This window comes from Cynocephalus volans, chromosome 1 (genome assembly GCF_027409185.1).
Source record: "Cynocephalus volans isolate mCynVol1 chromosome 1, mCynVol1.pri, whole genome shotgun sequence".
NCBI lineage: Eukaryota > Metazoa > Chordata > Mammalia > Dermoptera > Cynocephalidae > Cynocephalus > Cynocephalus volans.
Genome location: NC_084460.1, coordinates 95,168,977 through 95,187,968, shown reverse-complemented (window position 1 = coordinate 95,187,968; position 18,992 = coordinate 95,168,977).

The following is an 18,992-nucleotide window of genomic DNA, read 5'->3' as shown; positions in this document are numbered from 1 at the left end:
AGTGTTATAACACCAAGGTCAAGGGTTTGGATTCCCTTACCAGCCAGCCACAAAAAATAAATAAATAAATAAATAAAATAATAAAATAAAAAAATCAGATGACCAAAATGTAAAGGTTTATTTCTAAAGTTTCAATTCTATTCCATTGATCTATATGTCTATCCTTACACAAGAATCACACTGTCTTCATTACTGTAGCTTTTTTTTAGTAACTTTTAAAACAGGTAAGTGTGAGACATAACTTTGTTCTTTTTCAAGGTTGTTTTGGTTATACTGGGTCTCTTACATTACCATATGAATTTTACAATCAACTTGACAGTTTCTCAAAAAAAACCCAGCTGGGATTTTCATAGAGATTGCGTTGAATCTGTAGATCAGTTTGTGGGGTTTTGTCATGTTAACAATATTAAACCCTTCAATCCATGAACATGGGATGACTTTCCATTTATTTAAGCCTTCTTAATTTCTTTCAATGCTTTGTAGTTTTCAGAGTATACGTTTTGTACTTCTTTTGTTAAACTTATTCCTAAGTATTGCATCCTTTTTAACGCTATTGTAAATAGAATTGCTTTCTTAATTTTATTTTTTGATTATTGGTTTCTAATGTACAAAAATACAATTAATTTTTGCATATTGATCTTATATTCTGCAAGCTTGCCGAACTTATTTCTTAGGTGGATTCTCTAGGATTTCCTATATACAAGATTATGTCATTTTAAAATATAGATAGATTTATATCTTCCTTTCCAATCTGGATGTCTTTTACGTCTTTTTCTCACCTGTTTGCTTTGGACAGAACCTCTAGTACTAAGGTAAATAGAAAAGGAGGGTGTAAACATCTTTGTATTGTTCTCTATCTTAGGTGGATAGCTTTTAGCCTTTCACCATTAACTGTGATAAGTGCTCTAGGTTTTTTGTGGATGTCCTTGATCAGGTTGAGAAACTATTCCTAGTTTGTTGACTTTTTATTGTGAAAGGACGCTGAGTTTTGTTAAGTGCTTTTTCTGTGTCCACTGAGATAATTATGTGGTTTTGTCCCTTATTTTATTGATATGGTGTATTACAGTAATTGATTTTTGGATGTAAGCCAACCTTACATTTCTGGGCCAAATCCCAGTTGGTTATGCTATATAATCCTTTTTTTTTTTTTTTTAATGTTGCTAGATTCAGTCTCCTAGTGTTTTGTTGAGGAATTTTGCATCTGTACTCATAAGAGATATTAGTTACTAGTGTTCTCTTGTGATGTCTTTAGTTTTGGTTATCAGGGCAATAGTGTCCTTATAGAATTAGTTGGAAAGTATTTTCTTTTCTTACACTATTTAGAACAGTTTGTGAAGAATTAGTATTAATTCTTCTTAAATATTTAAAAGGCCTCACATTTCTTTGTAAGGAAGATTTAAGTTACTGATTTAAGTTACCTATAACTTTACTTGTTTTAGGTTTATCCTTATTTTGTATTATTTTCTTGAGTCAGTTTTGGTAGGTTATGTCTTTCTAGGAGTTTGTGCATTTCATCTAAGTTATCTAATCTCTTCTCAGACAGTTGTTGATAGTATTCCCTTAATAATTCTTTTTATTTCTGTAAGATTGGTAGATATGACCCCTTTTTAATTCCTGATTTTAGTAATTTGAGTGTTCTCTCTCTTTTTTATCTTAGTCAGTTGAGTTAAAATTTGTCAATTTTGTTGATCTTTTCAAAGAACAAACTTTTGGTTTTGTCAGATTTTTTCTGTTGTGTTTTGTTCTCCATCTTATTAATTTTTGCTCTAATTTTCATTATTTCCTTCCTTCATATTGCATTAAATTTTGTTTGCCCCTCTTTATCTAGGTTATGAAGGTAGAATTTTGCCCTGGATTGAGTGTCTCCCCAAAACTTAACCTCCACCGTGACAGTGTTAAGAAGATTAGAAATCCTATTACAGTAATTCAAAGGTGGGCTCTTGAAGAGGTGATTAGATTGTAGGACCATACCATAGTGAACTGATTAATAATGGTGGTCAGGGGCATGGTTCTGAGGGCTTTAAGAGGAAAGCACACAAAGACTTTCTCTTCCTCTGCTCTGCCATTTTCTACCATGTGAGACCCCTGCATTACTGTAAAGCCACCTCCAAAGAAGGCCTTTACTGTTTGTGTTCCTTGGACTTCGAACTTCCTAGCCTCTGAAACTGTAGCAATAAATTTCATTTCCTTACAAATTACCAAGTACCATGTATTTTGTTATATGCAACAGAAACAGAGTAATGCAAAGTTTAAGTTACTGATTTGAGATCTTTCTTCCTTTTTAATGTAGGTGTTTATAGCTATCAAAGGAAATACTCCAAACAATTCTTTAACTGCCTCCCATAAATTTTGTCATGTTGTGTTTTTATTTTCATCTGTCTCACAGTATTTCTGTTTCCTTTGTGATTTCTTATTTTTAGGAGTGTGTTTGTTAATATCCAGTTACTGTGAATATCTCAAATTTCCTTCTATTATTAATGTCTAATTTCATTCCATTGTGGTCAGAGGACATACTTTGTATGATTTCAGTTCTTTTAATTTTATTGAAGCTTGTTTTATGATAAGCATATGGCCTATCTGGGAGAATGTTCCATGTTCACTTGAGAAGAATGTATATTCAGCTGTTGTTGGGTAGTGTTCTATAGATATCTGTTAGGTCTAGTTAGTTTACAGTTCTGTCCAACTCTTCTATATCTTTGTTGGCCCACTGCCTAGTTGTTCTATCCAATATTGAAAGTGGGATATTGCAATCTCCAAGTATAACTGTTAAATAATCTACTCTGTTAGTTTTTGCTTCATGAGTTTTTGAGCTGTGTTGTTAGGTGCATATGTGTTTATAATTGTTATATCTTCCAGATGAATTAACACCTTTTAATTATACAATGTCCCTCTTTAACTCTGATAACATTTTTTGTTTTAAAGTCTCTTTTCTTATATTAATATAGCCACTGCAGCTCCCTTGAGGTTGCTGTTTCCATGGCATATCTTTTTCTATTCTTTTACTTAATGTCTACTTGTATCTTTTTTTTTTTTTTTCTGACTGGTAAGGGGATCACAACCCTTGGCTTGGTGTTGTCTTCACTACGCCCAGCCAGTGAGCACACCGGCCATCCCTATGTAGGATCCGAACCCGCGGCCTCGGCGCTACCAGCACTGCACTCTCCCGAGTGAACCACAGGGATGGCCCTCTACTTGTATGTTTTAACCTGAAGTGTATATCCTGTGTATAGCAAATAATTGAAACTCATTTTGTTATTTAGTTTGATAGTCTCTGCCTTTTGATTATATTAGTTCATTCACATTAATGTTATTAATATGGTTAGATTTACATCTACCATTTTACTTTTTGTTTTCTATATGTCTCATGTCCTTTTTGTTCTTTTGCTACTTCTTTACTGCTTTTCTTTGTGTTAATTTAATATTTTTTAACATAATATTTTAATTCCTTCAGTGACTTTCTGAATGTACATTTTTGAGAGTTTTTTAGTGGTTACTCTAGGGCTTACATTGTGCTTTTTAACTTACTTCAAATGTATACCAATTCCAATGAGATATAGAAACATTACTCCTATATAACTCTTTCTCCCTCTCATTTTGGTGATTTTTTAAAAATACATATTACATCCACATATGTTACAAACCAAGCAATTAATTGTTGTAAATATTTATATAATTTTATGTCTTTTTAAAGAGCTGAGACAAGAAAAGAGAGCAGGTATATATTTATAGAGTTTGTTATATTAATCTTTCTATTTGCAGGTCTCTTCATTTTTTCCTGTAGATTCAAGTCACCATCTGGTGTCATTTCCTTACTCCAATATAGCTTTAATATTACCTGAATCCTTTAAATATTGTCAAACATATTACATATCTATATGTTACAGGACCAACAATACAATTATATTTATGTGATTGCTTTTTAAATCAGTCAAGGAAAGGAGAAAAATATGCAATTTACTTTTGTAATTACCTATATAATTACCTTTACCAATGCTCTTCCCCCCCCCCATTCCATGCAGATTTTAGTTACTGTCTGGGGTCACTTCACTTTAGTCTGAAGAACTGCCTTTAGTATTCTCGTGAGGCAGATCTGCCCACAACCAATTCTCTCAGCTATTGCTTATCTGGCAATATCTTAATTTTATCTCCATTTTTAAAACATAGTTTTGCTGGATATAAGATTCTTGGTTGATACCACTACTTTCTGGCCTCTAAAGTTTCCGATGAAAAGTCAGCTATTAATCTTATTGGGGTTCCCTTGTGCATGAGTCATTTTTCTATTGCTGATTTCCAGATTTTCTTTGCCTTTGATGTGACTGGGTGTGTACCTCTCTGCATTTATTCTACTTAAAGTTCACTAAGTTTATTTGATGCTTGTTAAGCATTAAGGTTTTTTGCCAAATATGGAAGTGTTAAGCTATCATTTCCTCAGATATTTTGTCTGTTTCTTTACTCTTCTGTCCTTCTTGTATTCCTTTTATGCATATGTTGGTGCATGTAGTGGTGTCCCACATCTCTCTGAAGCTATGTTTATATTTTTCTTTTTTCTCTCTGTTCTTCAGATTACATAAACACTATTAATTACCTTAAAGTTCACTGATCCTGCCTTCTGCTAGTTCAAATCTGGTATTGAGCTCCTACAGTGAATGTTTCATTTTTGTATTTTTCAACTCTAGATTTTCCATTTGGTTCTTTTTTCAAAAAAACCTTTTTATCTCTTTATTGACATTCCCTATTTGAAGAGACATTGTCTTCATACCTTTCTTTAATTTTTTAAAGCATGGTATCCTTTAGTTCTTTGAACACATTTATAATACCTGGGTGCTAAATCCAACATCTGTGTCCTCTCAAAGACAATTTCTGTGTGTATGGGTCACACTTTCCTGTTTCTTTGTATGTCTTGTCAATGGTTTTTGTTGCAAACTGTACATTTCCATTTTAGCAACTCTGGGTACTTATCCCTGGCTCCAGGGCTTGTTGTCATTGTTGTTATTTGCTTGTTTATTTGTTTAGTGACTTGGCTAGACTAGTTCAGCAAAGACTATTTCCCCCACAGTGTGCAGCCTGCAATGATGCCCCTCAGTGTGTGCAGTTTTACCACACACACTGTCACTCCTTCTCTCTTCCCAGGGATGACAGTGGTTTTAGTCAGGTTTGCTATTACTCTGTGTTTCCCTTATCTCTCTGTCAAGTCTTTGGATGGCTTGCTTTTGCTGATGTTACTCCCAGCTGTGAACCTCCACTAATTACTAACTGATTGTGCCAGTGGTTTTTTTTTTTTTTTTTTTTTTTGTGCCAGTGTTTTTGACAATGCCATAGGGCATAAATTACTCCACAGTCTAATCCAATGGTTATTTTTAATTTATAATTTTCACCAATTATGGTTATTTCAGTTGGGAAAGTGTCCATGAAGTTCCTCATATCTCTATTCTGAAAGTTCTCTGACATTAATTTTTAAAGTCCATGTGATGCAGTTAAAATAAATATCACATACAGGATGATCAGGGCACAGGAATTATGTCATTTTTAATAACAAAATACTGACTTTGAACCATCTCTTTAGTTTAAAGAAAACAGGACTCAGTTAAAGGGTTTAAAAGGAACCTGACATAACATTAATCATATCTTCAGGAAATCTGGCTTCCTTTCTACAAAGTGAGCTGCTTTAAGAAGAAAGTGGCTAATCAGAATAGGGAGACCTTTATATTTACTCTTAATTACCCTTACCAGTGTGCCCAGCAGCCAGGATCAAATGTGCAAATTTGCTTGCCATGTTCCTTATATCATCTTAAAGATCCTGTCACTAGCTCTTTGATGCCTATTTCTCAACTGAGAATCAAATGATACAAAATGGAAAGCAAATGGTAGACACTGTAAACAAGCCTCACAGCCCATGTTCTTTCTGTTGTACTTAAGATGGTGCTCACTAATACCTTAGCCTTTGTGTAAGCCTACCGCCCTTAACACAGCATTCTCCAGCAGTTACACTGAGCATGTGCTAATGTCATTAAAAGGAGAGAAAAGTGTTTGGACTGGAATTCTTGATCATTTGGAGGGATTTTGTGACCCTACAGAGATAAACATTGGGCTCTGGGCTGAACTATACTTGCCTTTGGTTCAATATGATATCTTTAATAGGAGAAATTAATTAATGCCAAATTTATAGGCTTAAGAGATTTTAAATATTTTTGGCCAACATTCTCTCATTTTGTCATCATCAGAGTTCTTGTTCCACTGGGGAGCAAAGAAATGACCTGCTTGGAAAATGGTTAATAAGAGAATAAATAATTGACACAGGTCCTATGTGATCATTTCCTAATATCATATTGATTGTTTTACTTAACCTTCAAGGACAGAAGCCAAGACCAAAAATGACCAACTTCTGATTGGAGTTCTGACAGCTGAGGTTAGTGAGAGAGTTTAGTTTTTATTCTGTTAGTTAATCTTACTGAGTTAACATAAATAGCAAACAATGTCCCCATGATCAGGAGACACTCCCAACTCCCTTCACCTCTCCACTGACATTGCCAACTTTATCTCCATCTCTGAGTACTCCATTCAACCCAGCCACATAGACTTATTTACATTATGGTGTTATGGAATGGACACCCAAGGAAGCTCAGACACTCGGGGGTGGGGGGCAGGTTGGAGAGTCAGAAAGTTTACTATGCTAGCAGGACCCAGGTGAATTCACATTCGGAAATCCTAGAACTCTGCCCTGAATCTTACAAGGCTTTTTATAGACAGGTTGGGTGAGCTCTTTAAGTTTTGGTTTCTCCGAATTCACATGACTTGAGCAGGCAACTGATTATTAACTGGGCTGACTTCTGGGGGCCCTGGTAGATAAGCACAGTTAGCCACAGAGGTGAATCTTGAGTTTTTCCAACGTTTTCCCCCTTTGATGCTCTCTCTAAATTTTGGAGTGAGCATCATTTTATTCAACATTGTCTTTGGGGTCTAAGAGAGGCCTGAGGGAAGAGTGATCTGTTAAGACTAACAGACTAGGCTGTCCTTTTCTCGACCAAAGTTTCTATGGTGGCATGAATGCTGTGCATTAACAAAGGAAGTAGACAAGGTACAATCAGGCAGATGCCTAAAATGAACAGAACTGCTCCTAATAATGTTTTGAACCCTCTGAGCACATCACAACAGTTACTGAATGTGCCCTTGAGATTCATTCCTGAACATTTTTGTACATGGATGGGGGCTAATTTTCATATTTCTGCAGCTATGTCAGTGATTGCCTTCTGATTGTCATCTATTTGAAGGCAGCAGTCTGAAGAGTTGAATTTCCCACAAACTCCTCCTTCCTCTGCTAGGAGGTAGTCTAATGCCAGTCAATTTTGAAATGGCTGCCCTCTTTTGAGATTGTTATTTGGCCAGGAGTTCTAATGCTGTGTCTGTTCTATTGGAAATTAGTTTTAAAACTGCCTGTAATTTTATGGTGCAGTTAAGCATATAGGTGGGGGTTCTGTACCCCCAACTACCATTCTAAGCCCAGGTAGCAGAGCCACAGTATTGTATTATCCGTTGAGGGGGCCATTCATCCTCTCCCCACATTTGAGTTCCCCCTATGTCCCCTATGTCTGCTGTACTGATATATTGCTTGGATTTCAAGTGATCATACAGGGGAATTCCCAATTGTGAGCCCCGTTCCTGGGGCAGCAGGAAAAAACCCAGTAGAATAATCCCTAGAGTACAACATCCATTCTACTTTTCTAGGGGATGGGTATATGCCTGTTTCAGTTCGTTTTGTGTTGCTATAACAGAATACCTGAAACTAGGTAATTTATAAAGAACAGAGGTTTATTTGGCTTATGATTCTGGGACAGCTGCATCTGGCATGGGCCTCAGGCTGCTTCTATTCATGGCGGAAAGTGGCAAGTACAAGCAGATCACATGGCAAGAGGGGGGGGGGAGGTGTCAGGGTCTTTTAAACAACTAGCTCTCTTGGGAACTAATAGAGTGAGCTCTCACTCAGGACCCCCACCCCACAGAGAGAACATTAATCCATTCATGAGGGATCTGCCCCTATGACTCAATCAGTTTCCAACACTGCCACACTGGGGATCAAATTTCCACCCTGAGTTTTGGAGGAGACAACACATCCAAACTCCAACAATGCCCTTCTCTCACAAATCCAAACCAGTTGTTCGGGTGCCCCCAAACAGTGGGGTCAGTAGAATTTAACTTTTCCCAGTAGTGGTTGATTTCTGAAATTCCCTGGAAGGACCAATTTCCTGTACAACTCTGTAACTGAGAGTACTTGGTATTTGGAGTGTAAATATGGTTGTGGGTCACTCTATTGGCTGGAAGTCAGACCAAATACCAGGTGGTGGCGTTAGGCCATCTGGTATAGGTTGCTTCATTTAAGGGGTATACCTGCTGGCAGGGAGTTTCTCCAACCTTTTGGGTGAATCTTTGTCTCTTTCTACTCAGGCAATTTCATCCTATAATCTCTGAAGACAAAATCCAACTGGGGGTGGGGGGGCAGGCGCCCATGGGGTTATGGTTTTGTTCCGTGGAAGAATTTTGGAAACCTCTAAACTCGATCCTTTCCATGGCCATTTCTCACTCATGAGGGCTCCCCCACATAGCCAACAGTTTGATATATTTAGAGTTTGGGCTATGCTTTCTGCCAGTAGTATGAACAAGTTCTCACTGACTGCGGATATGTGTAGGGTTCTTTCAAAGGAAGCCCTGAGTTGGGTGAGGAATCCCACTTCCTGATAGCCAGTTGGGGTGGTTCTGGGAATCTGGGTGGTCAGGGTGGTAGGCTTAATCAGGACCTTTTGAGTCCTGCCTTGGGGGTCTATGCGTGTGCATGCCCTCTTAATCGGGAGGAAAGGATTTCCAGTATAGATAGTTGTACATCCACGGGAAGCCCTGTACCAACAGTATGGGGTGGGAAGGTGGTCACATCCTGGTCTTTTCTTTGCTATATTGACCTGTAAAGGCCGTCCTTCCCCAAAAATGTCATTATTACACACTTGGGGCATCTGAGGCTGGTAGCATGATTCTGATGGTGGTTCAAGCATTGTATAAGTGGGTAGTTGACAATGGCATTTGGGTAGACTTTTGTCATATTTTCCAAAAATAAATGTCCAGCTAGTCAAAGTCAGGAACAGTAGTAGCCTAGAGTCCATGTTTCTGTGAGAAAAGGGGAATAGAAACGTGATACATGTCAGTGAGCTAAACAGGGAAAAATATCACCAGTCTTTGAATAAAATCCAGCAGTTTCAGCAAGCAGATGGGGCAAAGAAAGGGTTAATCTAAAAGGCACATTGCCACAATGAGATTGCTAAGAAGCATCCTATTGACAAGAGGTAAAGGAGTTCCAGGAAAAATTTCTCTATATTATTGCAATCCTTTGGGGCAGCTCCTGCCAATCCTGTAGCAAAGCAAGCAATATAATAAAGGCTAGGGACAAGGAGTAGCATATACTTACCATGTCCCATGATGGCAAAATCCTCAGGCTTCAGCTATGCATGGACCAATCAGCTTCCGGTGTGACCAGAGCAGGGTGGTGGCAATTTGTGGGGGAACATCTCTGGAACCAAACTTGAGTAAGTTGGTGGGATCGGACTTCACAGACCATGAAACAACGTCATTGTTTAGGGTGGCTGCCTCTTTCACCTGCATATATTGGATCCAGGGAGTCAAACCTGCAACCTTAACTGCAGTAGGGGTGGTTAATACAATTATGTGTGGCCCCATCCAGGTTGGCTTTAGAGTCTTTTTCCAATCTTTTACCCACACTGTGTCACTGGGTTGAAACTGATGGGCCTAACTTCCTAAAGGGATGGGAGCTTGTTCTAAAACTGTCTTGGTTATTTGCCTGAAACTCTTAGCCAGTGACTGCAAGTACTATGACATTTCTATCTCCCCCTGCTGGTGAGGGTCCCCCTGCAATTTAGCTATGAGCAGGGGTGGTCTTCCATATATAATCTCAAAAGAGGAATACCCAGTAGGTCCCATCATGCACCGGACCTGTAACAAGGCTAAGGGAAGCATAACTACCCAGGGGAGTCCTGTCTCCTGGCAGAGCTTAGCTAATGTAGTCTTAGGGTCCAGTTCATGCGCTCCACTTTCCCTGAACTTTGTGGCCTGTACACTGTATGAAGTTTCCATTTTATCCCCAGCATTTTGGCCAGTCCTTGGACAACTTCTGCAACAAAAGCTTGTCAACTGTCAGACCCTATAGTTAAAGGGAGCCTGTATCTTGGGACCACTTCCCTTAAAAGGGCCTTTGTGACCTCTCGGGCTTGTTCAGACCATGTGGGCAATCCCTCAGTCCATCCAGTGAAAGTACATATCATCATCAGCAAGTACTTAGAGACTCTGCAGGGCTTTACTTCAGTAAAGTCCACTACCAGGTCCTCGAATAGTGATGTCCCAACTGGCTGGACTCCAGGGGCTGGTCAGGGTCCTTGCTTGACATTGTTTTGGATGCAGATCAGGCATCATGAGCTGACCTGGGTGCAAAGAGAGACGAACTTCGGGATGAAGTAGTAGCAACTCAGCATGGTTTCCAGAGCCGTTTTCCCCCAGTGTGTCAGTTCATGATACTCAAGGACTAGCCAGTGCACTAGCCACTGAGGAACCATCAATCAGTGGTCTGGGAGCTTCCACCATCCTTCAGGAGTCTTAATCCCACCTTCCTTTTCTGCTCATTGAGCCTCATCTTTTGTATACCTCATCTGTTGCACCATCTCTGGTACCAGCATGATTTTGGCAGTTTCCTCCAGGCTTTTGGGAGGCCCTGTTTGGGCAGCTGCTCTCTTGGCTGTCTGATTGGCCAGTTGATTTCCTTTGCTGATCCTGTCAGTGCCCTTTTGATGGACTTTGCAGGGTATAACGGCCACTTGGGTGGGCTCCCAAACTGCCTCAGTAAGCTGAAGAATCTCTTCTCTTTTTTTGATTGTTTTCCTTCCTGCCATTAGCAGGCCCCTTTCTTTGTATAGGGCTCCATGGACATGCAAAGTTGCAAACGTATATTTTGAGTCAGTATAAATGTTGACTTGCTTTCCTTTTGAGAGTCTGAGTGCCTGAATGAGTGCCCATAGCTCTGCCTGCTGTGCTGACCAACTCTGAGGTAGGGGCTCTGCCTTTATTATCTCTTTATGTGCTGTTACCACATATCTGGCCCTTTGTTGTCCTGCCTCAACGTAACTGTTCCAGTCTGTGAACAGTTCCATGTCTGGATCAGTCAGAGGCAAGTCCTTCATATCAGGCCTGCTGGAGTATATTTCCTCTATCAGTTCCTCACAGTCATGGTCCAGGGAGCCAGACTCCATAGACAGGAGCATGGCCAGATTCAGAGTCTGCACTGTCTCAAGTTGCACCCGGGGGTTTTCACAGAGGAGTCCCTGATAGTGAGTCATCCTGGAGTTGGTCAGCCATTTGTACCCCCAACTGTTCGTCAGGGTGGTCACTGTGTGCAGGACCTTCACAATGAGATTTTTTCCCAAAGTAAGTTTGTCTGCTTCTTGGATTAAAGCAATGGTGACTGCCAGGGCCCACAGGCAGGGTGGTCAGCCTGCTGCCACGGTATCCAGTTGTTTGGACAAGTACACCACCGGTCTCTGCCAGGGCCCTATAGTCTGGGTGAGGACCCCCATGGCCACATGATCTCTTTCATTTACAAAGAGGCTGAAGTCCTGAGTTATATCTTGAATTCCAAGGGCAGGAGCTTGGGTTAGCAGTTTTAATTTTTGAGAATGCATGCTCTTGTTCTGTGCCCCATATTAGTGGCTCCTTTTCAGCTCCCTTGATTGTCTCATATAGGGGCTGCTTTTTCTGAATATCCTGGTATCCAGATTTGACAGAATCTGGCAGCTCCAAGGAATTCTTGGACCTTTCTCTTGGTGTCTGGTTGGGGTATGGCCCAAATGGCTCATTTCCTTTCTATTCCCAGTGAGTGTCATCTTTCAGAGATGTGGTACCTTAGGTACCTAACTCTCTGTTGGCAAATCTGTGCCTTTTCCCATGACACCTTGTATCCTAAGTTGGAAAGCAGACTTAGTAGGGCTCTTGTTCCCTTCCAGCAGTTTTCCTGTGTGGGGCTGGCTAAGAGGATGTCATCCACACATTGAAGCAGGGTGCAATTCAACCTGTCCCCTGGAAAGACAGCTAGGTCTGAAGCTATTGCCTCTCCAAAGAGTTTAGGTGAGCCTTTGAACCCTTGTGGCAGCCTAGTCCAGGTTAGCTGAGCTTTCCTTCTCATTCAGGAATTTTCCCATTCAAAGGCAAACAGCAGCTGACTTTTTGGCGCCAGTTGGAGGCAGAAGAAGGTGTCCTTGAGATCGAGACAAGAGAACCATCTAGCCTGTACATGGAGCAGACTCAGGAGTGTGTAAGGATTGGACACCATGGAGTGGAGGGTGACAGCTGCCTTGTTTATGGCTTGCACATCCTGGACTGGATGGTACCCCTTCCCATTGGGCTTCTTGACCAGCAGGAGTGGCATGTTCCAGGGCGACTGGCATTCCACCAAGATTCCTGCTTCTTGCAACTGGTGGATGTGTTCCTGGCTTACCAGTTGAGCTTCCCTTGGGACTGGATAGCTTCACTCTAACTGGCATGGCCCCTGGCTTCAGCTCCATTATTATCGGGGCATGGTTCTTTCCCATACCTGGGGGTCCCAATTCTGCCCAGACAGATGGAAAGTCTCTATAGAAGTGATCTCTTAAGAGCTCCAGTGGTCCTGTGTTTGAGTCTTCTTCAGCCTTGGTGTATAGGAGCCATTCCTCTTCTCTAGGCACCATTACAGTCATCATTAGAGTCTCCTGATTACTCAGAGTCAACCAAGCTGCTTCTCTAGGTGTGAAGGTTATTTGTACTCCTAGTTTTCTCAGTAAATCTCTTCCTAGTAGAGGTACCGGACAGTCAGGCAAATATAGCAATTCATGGGTCACCCTGTGACCCCCTGAGGTGGCAGGCTCGGGCCTTGCAGAGTGGCTGGTCTGCTTGTGTACCTATAGCACCAACAATGGTAGACTTACAACCTGAGAATGGGGCCACTGGGCTGGTGACTACAGAATGTTCCACCCTGGAGTCCACCTTAAAAGTCATAGGTTGGCCCCCTACCATCATCTCAACTATGGGTTTCTGGGGGCCCAGGAGCAAGGAGCCTGGTCTTTCCTAATCTGAGTCTATCCCTGCAAGGCCAGTGAGGTCCTGGAGCTCTTGACTTGCTGGTTCAGGCTCATACTTCTTTCTTCCAGAATGTGCCTTGTCATGTGTTGTTGATTGGGATTTCATCCCCCTTTGGGGGCACTTATTCTTCCAATGGCCCAACTGTCTGCAGAAAGCACACTGATTAGACTGTAGGGGCACCTGTCCTCCTTGGAGGGGGTTCTTCTTTTTCTTTGGTGCAGAGCTCCAGTCTGGGTTAAGTGCCACTGCTAGAAGTGCCGCCTTTTGCCTCAGGCATTTATCTGCCTCCTTCTGGGCCTCTTGGTCTCGGTTGACAAATGCTTTGTTGGCTACCTCTAGGAGCTGCATTGCATTCATTCTAGCAAAGCCTTCCAGCTTTTGAAGCTTGTGGTGGATGTCAGTGCAGGACTGGGCTACAAAGGCTGCACTGACCATTCATTGATTCTTATCCACTTCAGGGTCAAACTGTGCGTAGATTTGGAAGGCCTCACATAACCTCTCACTGGATTCTGTGGGTGGCTCATCTGGCTTCTGGGTTACAATTGTTGTTTTGGACATATTGGAGCTCTCAGCCCTTGGCAAAGAGCTTCACTATATCAGTGGAGCTGGTTTCTTCCCTCTTCTTCATTGAAGTCCCAATCTGGAGCGGCATCTGGTACAGCACCTCTCGCCCAGGCCTTGGGGTCCATCATGGCACTGGGTGCCTGCTGCTGCAACCATTGCCTGGCTCTGATCAGAATGTATCACCTTTCTTCTGTACTAAAGAGAGTGAGAAGTAGCTGACAGAAGTCTTCCCAGGTAGGCTGGTGAGTGAGGAAAATCGACTCCAGAAGGCCAATGTGAGTCTGGGGTTTTTCTGAATAGGATGGAGTATGATGCTTCCAATTCAAAAGATCTGTGGTTGTGAAGGATTGGTAAGAGAAGAGGGGGTGCCCTGGTTGCACACTGCCATCTGGATTGATTTGTTGTGCGTGTCAGGTCTCCCACAGGGGCATCCGTAGGGCTGTAACCTGTTGGGCTGAGTGGCTCCCCACTGGTTCAGGACTCTCTGGACTTTCCAGCAGTGATGCTGGTGGGGCCAACGGGACCAAAGCTGGGGGGCTATCTGGCAAAGGACATCTAGGGCCAAACATCCCTGAAGGGATGGGATATGGTGGTAGCATGAGTTCGTCTTCTGGGTCTCCCTGATATATAGGCTTCTTTGTTTTTTCCTGTTTTTGTTCTGGCTTTTGTGCCATTTGTGCAACAAGGACCTTACTCTTTCCTTTATTTTTTTTCTTTTTATTTTATTTTTTTAAAGCATGCTTTTTTATTATAATGATACCATTTACATAGGTTTTTTTTAAAAATTTTATTATGTTGATATACATTGTGGCTGATTATTGTTGCCCATCACCAAAACCTCCCTCCCTCCTCCCTCCCCCCTCCCCCCAAACAATGTCCTTTCTGTTTGCTTGTCGTATCTACTTCGAGTAACTGTGGTTGTTATATCTTCTTCCCACCCCCGTTTTTTTTTTTGTGTGTGTGTGTGTGTGTGTGAATTATATATTAATTTTTAGCTCCCACCAATAAGTGAGAACATGTGGTATTTCTCTTTCTGTGCCTGACTTGTTTTACTTAATATAATTCTCTCAAGGTCCATCCATGTTGTTGCAAATGGCAGTATTTCATTCGTTTTTATAGCTGAGTAGTATTCCATTGTGTAGATGTACCACATTTTCCGTATCCACTCAGCTGATGTTGGGCATTTGGGCTGGTTCCAACTCTTGGCTATTGAAAAGAGTGCTAGGATGAACATTGGGGAACAGGTATACCTTCAACTTGATGATTTCCATTCCTCTGGGTATATTCCCAACAGTGGGATAGCTGGGTCGTATGGTAGATCTATCTGCAATTGCTGAGGAACCTCCATACCATTTTCCATAGAGGCTGCACCATTTTGCAGTCCCACCAACAATGTATGAGTTTTCCTTTTTCTCCGCAACCTCGCCAGCATTTATCGTTCAGAGTCTTTTGGATTTTAGCCATCCTAACTGGGGTTAGATGGTATCTCAATGTGGTTTTGATTTGCATTTCCCGGATGCTGAGTGATGTTGAGCATTTTTTCATATGTCTGTTGGCCATTTGGATATCTTCCTTAGAGAAATGCCTACTTAGCTCTTTTGCCCATTTTTTAATTGGGTTGCTTGTTTTCTTCTTGTAAAGTTGTTTGAGTTCCTTATATATTCTGGATATTAATCCTTTCTCAGATGTATATTTTGCAAATATTTTCTCCCACTCTGTTGGTTGTCTTTTAACTCTGTTAATTGTTTCTTTTGCTGTGCAGAAGCTTTTTAGTTTGATATAATCCCATTTGTTTATTTTTCCTTTGGTTGCCCGTGCTTTTGGGGTCGTATTCATGAAGTCTGTGCCCAGTCCTATTTCCTGAAGTGTTTCTCCTATGTTTTCTTTAAGAAGTTTTATTGTTTCAGGGTGTATATTTAAATCCTTAATCCATTGTGAGTTGATTTTAGTATACGGTGAGAGGTATGGATCTAGTTTCATTCTCCTGCATATGGATATCCAGTTATCCCAGCACCATTTGCTGAAGAGGCAGTCCCTTCCCCAGTGAATAGGCTTGGTGCCTTTGTCAAAGATGAGATGGCAGTAAGTGTGTGGGTTGATTTCTGGATTCTCTATTCTATTCCATTGATCAGTGTGTCTGTTTTTATGCCAGTACCATACTGTTTGGGTTATTATAGCTTTGTAGTATAGCTTAAAGTCAGGTAGTCTTATGCCTCCAGCTTTATTTTTTTTGCTCAGCATTGCTTTGGCTATGTGTGGTCTTTTATTATTCCATATAAATGTCTGGATAGTTTTTTCCATTTCTGAGAGAAATGTCTTTGGAATTTTGATGGGGATTGCATTGAATTTGTATATCACTTTGGGTAGTATGGACATTTTCACTATGTTGATTCTTCCAATCCAAGAGCATGGGATATCTTTCCATCTTCTTGTATCCTCTCTAATTTCTCTCAGCAGTATTTTGTAGTTCTCATTATAGAGATTTTTCACCTCCTTGGTTAACTCAATTCCTAAGTATTTTATTTTTTTGGTGGCTATTATAAATGGGCAGGCTTTCTTGATTTCTCATTCTGCATGTTCACTATTGGAGAAAAGAAATGCTACTGATTTTTGTGTGTTGATTTTGTATCCTGCTACTGTGCTGAAATCATTTATCAATTCCAAGAGTTACTCTTTCCTTTATGAACACAGAATTGGACCCAGGGTGGCAGAGTCATAGCTATAGTCAACCAGGAATCTATGTATGGAAACTGGTCTGGGAGCCCTGGTTCCCCGGTGATGACCTCTTAAACTGCCTAGACCTTTTGGAGACTTAGCATCCCTTCTGAGGGCAATCCAACAACGAAACTGGGCCATTCTACCTCACATAAGGTCTGGAGCTTTCCAGGGGTCAATTCGACTTCATATTCCCCAGAGTACCCCTTTTGAAAGGTTTTTAACATACATTCAAGGACAGTAGGTTTAGAATTGCTTGTTCCCATGTTTAACTTTAGCCTCCCTCTCCTGCCTCAGATGCTCATATCCCAAGTAGCATTGGTGCTGCCACCCAAAGAAAGCTTGGAGCTCCCAAACTGCCTTCTCATACACTGGTGTGAGAAGTTTTCTGGCAGCTAGGGATTGCAAGGGGGGAACAGCTCTTAGTTGGCTTGGTGCATTGCAGGGTTTCTGGGCAAAAGGGAAGTGGCAGCTCAGATTCTTTGTCTCCTGGAAGGTTGGGTGAGCCAGCAGGGTGTGCAAGTACTTCAATGGTCTGCAGACGAAAACCTCCCTTTTAAAAACTGGCTCACTGCTCTTCAGGGGAGTAGAGGTGGCAAAGGAAAGGCAGACAGTGACAGAAGGGCTGTACTAGGACACAATCTGGATCCCTTTCCTGGTAATTGTACCCATACACGGGGAGGGTATTCTTATGAGAGAATTAACACTGGGTCTCTGGGAGCAAACAGCGTGAGAGTACGCGCCACTCCTCAGCAGTCAAATATACCTCCCCCAGGTCTGAAAAGAAGCTTCTGCCTCTCCCTCAGGGACACCAAAGGTGCCCAGACATGGACAAAGGTTTTGTTTACATGTGTCTCCCCTCCCTGCAGCAGAGACGCGAGACGAACAAAGGTAGGGAGTCCCCCTTCTACTAGAGGAGGAGGAATACCACACAGGTGTCCATCTGCTCGCATCCCTTATGGGGACCTTTGGGCCTGTCTTGGTTTAAGGTGTACCCGTATAAACCTGGGCCTGGTTCATTCCATTTCCAGACTGAAATCACTGTTATGCTGTAGGATGTGGCCATGAAACCACAGGTTAGGACCCACTCAGACAACACATTTATCCCTTGATGCCACAAACATTTCACACTTACTCACATATTCACACAGAAGTTGAAGCACCTTTCCCTCTCCCAATCCTGACCTAAGTGACCCAGATGGACGTCCAAGAACAGAGAAGGATCTCATGACAAGATCCCAAACCAGATGGCCCTTATTACAAGGTCCCACACAGATGGACCTCAGTATGAAGTCCTTTACCCAGATGGACGTCCCCAAACAGGCCCTCAGAGGGACATTTTTGGGAGGTGATCAAGCTCCCCTTCTGCCCAGAGGTGAGCCTGAACTAAACTAAAGGATTGAAGGGGCCTACCTGTCCTGAAGGCTGTAAAGATCTGGCTGGTCTGTCCCTCTGTAGAGTCTGGCTGAACAGGCAGCCTTCTGGATCAGCAAGGTCCCATTTTCTGAGGTCCTGACAAGCTGGCCGGGTGGCTCCTCAGTCCCCATGGCTCTGCTGATCCTCCAGGCACTTCTGCCCAGGCCAGAGGCTCAAGAAGCCGGTCTGTTTGCTTCCTGGCCAATGCACCAGAAAATGTTATAGAACGGATGTGCAAGGAAGCTCCAGACACTTGGGGGTGGGGTGGGGTTGGAGAGTTAGAAAGTTTATTATGCTAGTGGAACCCAGGCGAACTTGTGTTCTGAAATCCTGGGACCCCATCCTGAATCTTACAAGGCTTTTTATAGACAGATTAGGAGGGCTCTTTAAGTTTCAGTTTCTCTGAATTCTCTGAGCAGGCAGCTGATTATTAACTGGGCTGATTTCTGGGGGCCCTGGTAGATAAGCACAGTAAGCCACAGAGGTGCTGCATAAGCACAAAATAATTTTTAATCTTGAGTTTTTCCAACAATAGTTCCCCAATCTCACTCCTGCACTGCAGATAATGGCATATAGCAGTAAGAGACTTAATCTATTTTGCTTCTTTTTCTTTTTTTAAAAAGATGACCCGTAAGGGGATCTTAACCCTTGACTTGGTGTTGTCAGTACCACGCTTTCCCAAGTGAGCCACGGGCCAGCCCTTATTTTGCCTTTGAAATATAAACACTTTACTTTTAATTTAAAATAATATAAGGGGCTGGCCAGATAGCTCAGTTTGTGAGAGTGCAGTGTTATAACACCAGGGTCAAGAGTTCAGGTTCCCGTACTGGCCAGCTGCCAAAAAAAAGAGTAAAATAAAATAATATAAAAATTAATGTCATATGTTCCCTGATAATCACAAAAAAGGAAGCTCATTAATTGATGCCAATGACACATATCCCTGTCTTTATTACCCTCTGGTTACTCTGAAATGTCCTAACTCAGTCCCCATCTGACTTCCAGTCTCCTTCTCTAGAAACTACTTACAAACTCACTTGTGCTCTATAGGCTGGTAGGTGTCTGTTCCCATCACTCTTCCTCCTCTGTGATGCTGCTTTATGCTGTTTATGTATCAATTACAGCATATATTGCACAGTATC